The following is a 3168-nucleotide window of genomic DNA, read 5'->3' on the forward strand; positions in this document are numbered from 1 at the left end:
CCTCCTTCTGTGCTCCCCCTTCCAGCAGGACTCTGAAACGGGAACAGCCAACCTCCTTAACTTTCTAGCCTCTAAGGCATACTGGGTCTCCCCAGCCAAGGCCCTCCTCTCCTTCCTGGAACCCTTGTTTCACCCCAGGGGCCTCCAATCCACCATCCATCGGGTCCAGGAGGCCTGCTCTGTTTGCTGTCAAACAAATCCCCATGGAAGACTCCATCTCTGCCAATCCCTCCACCAACTCCATGGTAGCCAGCCCGGTAAAGATTGACAGATCGATTTCACTCATATGCCAATTAACTCGGGTAATGTTCAACCAGATGATGCTCCAGGATTCATGACGACCAGCTCCTCCCCATGGGGTCCAGCTGTACCGGTCAAGTGGCCCAAAACATCCCTAGCCCCTAACTTCACCCCCTTTCAGCAGGAAGTAGCCAGAACCAATTCTGCGCCCCTATACCAAAGAGTCTAGGATGTTTGGCCAGTGGGCAGCCATCCCATGGCAATCAGGGACTCTCTGCTCACTTTCCACTCCATCCCCTCCTTCCCTTCATGATTACCATGGCAACTCCTGCTGGCAGGCAATGGGTCCTGACCTCTCCTACAGATCCATATTACCCCGAGCTCCTCCCCACCAAACCTCGACCTATCCCAATGCCCCATAATACCTTAAGCTCTTGACTTCACCCAGGATATAAAAACTGGACTGCCATTTCTCCGGCGTGACTTCTCCGGCCCTGCTCTTTGGGGACGGTGAAACTCACCTGAGAGCATGCTCTCAATAAAGCCTGCTTAAAGCCTGCTTGCTTTGTTATTTGGCTCCAATTTGGCCTTCCCATCAGCATCGACCTAACAATTAGTTCTTTCTCTCAGCAGTTTAATAAACTCTCTTCCTGCAGTTTAATAAACTCATTGTGTTTCTAATTTCCAACATTAACTCTTGTGTTGCTTTTTGTTGTTGTTGTTATTTACAATACTTCCGGTTATTTTTATTATCTCATGTTTTGTGGTTAATTTTTTGAACCCCCTCTTTCATTATTTTTTAAATATCCATTGTGAATTCTGTGTCTGATAATTCCTGTATTAGAAGTCCTTGGATCTGATAGTGCTTTCTCACTCATAAAGTATTCTCTATTTTCTTTTAAAACTTTTGAATGATCTTTTTTTGGTAGTACAGGAGTTTTGAACTCAGGACCTCACAAATGCTAAGCAGGCACTCTACCACTTGAGCCACTCCACCAGCCCCTTTTTTGTGATGGGTTTTTCAAGATAGGGTCTTGTGAACTATTTGCCAGGGATAGACTTCCAACCACAATCCTCCTGATCTCTGCTTCCTGAAGCAGTTAGAATTACAGGCATTAGCCACTGGCTACCAGCTAGTGAATGATTTTTGACTGGGATTTTATGTGGCAAATCCAGAAGACCTGCTGTGAGGATATATTTCCTTCAGAGAGAAACTATCTCCACCCACCATGCTGCGGGTCCCCTACTCTGGAAAGCCTGAGGGCTTTGGACCACAAAGGTATGGAATGAATTCAGGTTGGAAGTCATGCTTCATAATATTAGACCCAATGAAACCTCCGATCAGATTTAATAGCTGTTAACATCTTTCAATATTTTATATGTATTTTTAAACTAAGATTCTGCTTCCATTCCTCCTTCCTCCTCATTCCTCAGATGTAATCACTACCTAGAATTGGTGTGTATAATTCTCATTCATATTTTTAATATGGATATTCTAAGTACCATATTTACTTACTGAATGAGCATCCCTAATTTGAAAAACCCAAAATGTTTCTAGCACAGGTGGAAAATACTACATCTGGCTTCATGGGACCAAAGTCAAAACACATCAAGCACACTAAAAATCTTATTTAAATTACCTTCAGGCTGCATGTATACATATATTTTAAACACATGAATTTTATGTTTAGACTTGGGCCTCATCTCAAAGATATCTAACGTGTATGCAAATACTCCAAATACATATACATGTATGTTCTGGTCCCAAGCATTGTGGGTAACAGCTCCTTACGCTCCACTAACATATATAGTATGGTTTTGTGTTTAAAATTTCTTGCATAGGGAGTGAACTTGGTCCAGGTCCATCGAATATATGTATGGAAATATCAAAATGAAACCCCTTTGTACAACTGACAGATGCTAATAAAATGTTTTAGAAATAAAATTCCTGTGAAACTTGCTTTTTTTTCCTCTACATCAACCTACCCATGGACAAAAGAGATTTAAAAAAAAAAAAAAAACTATTAACGAACAACATTGATGTGAACTTCTAGACCTAAGGACTGTGGCTGAATTCACAGACCTTCTGGGTTAACAGTCCAGATGTGAAAGAAATGACCACCATAGAGACACCAGGAGTCGCTTAAAGTGGGCGAGAGAAAAAAGAGAATGCAAGGCAAAGACACATCAAAACACTAGTGCTTAGGGTGAACAGCCAGCTTCTGGCCTCTTCCCAGAGGGACCCAGGTGACTTGGTGGGGGCGCGGGGGGGGGGGGGGGAGGTGTGAAGGGGCGTGGTCTGGCGGGTGGGCGGGGCGCGCGGTCTGGGTCAGTTTCCTCGAGGGGTCAGTCTGAGGTTGCTGCAGCGCCTCCTGCGTTCACCAGGAGGAATCGTTTTCTCTAGCGATCGGCAGTTTATCATGTCACAGACTAGAAAAAGGAGCGAAGCTTTCAGTCGCGTTGCTAGGACGATTGATGTCGCACAGGCCTGATTTCCTCTTTATGAAATTTACTCTCCTCATTGCATTCTACTGTGGGTGGCGAGATAAAAAACCAATCTTGACCCCGACGTGACTTGAACACGCAACCTTCTGATCTGGAGTCAGACGCGCTACCATTGCGCCACGAGGTCACAGCAAGCTAGCGACTCGGCGTCGTTAAAGGCCTCGTTCGGCCGGCTCTGTCCCGGGCTCGGGAGGCTTGTGCTGGAGCTTGCGTTCGCCTGGGGACTCGGGGCCGCACGCCAAGGGCAGAACTCAGAGTCTCGCTGCCCGAGAGCGGGAAATCGGGCCCCTCCGAGGCCGGGCGGCCGAGCCATGCGGTCCCCCGTCGGCCGGCGCTCAGCTCCGCCTCCAAGGCGTGTCGCGGTGACCGGCCGGGGGCGGGGGGGACGCGGGGCCGAGGGGACTGTGAGCGGGAGCGCGGCGG

At 47.3% G+C, this 3168-nt stretch overlaps 1 non-coding gene across 1 annotated transcript; it reads right to left on the reverse strand.

Annotated features, from left to right (window-relative positions):
• Positions 1 to 2800: 2800 nt before the first annotated feature.
• Trnaw-cca (transfer RNA tryptophan (anticodon CCA)) lies at positions 2801 to 2872 on the reverse strand. Its single transcript has one exon. It is a non-coding gene; the product is annotated as a tRNA-Trp (tRNA).
• Positions 2873 to 3168: the final 296 nt, after the last annotated feature.

The sequence above is a fragment of the Castor canadensis genome, chromosome 11 (assembly GCF_047511655.1).
Source record: "Castor canadensis chromosome 11, mCasCan1.hap1v2, whole genome shotgun sequence".
In the NCBI taxonomy this organism is placed as follows: Eukaryota; Metazoa; Chordata; class Mammalia; order Rodentia; family Castoridae; genus Castor; species Castor canadensis.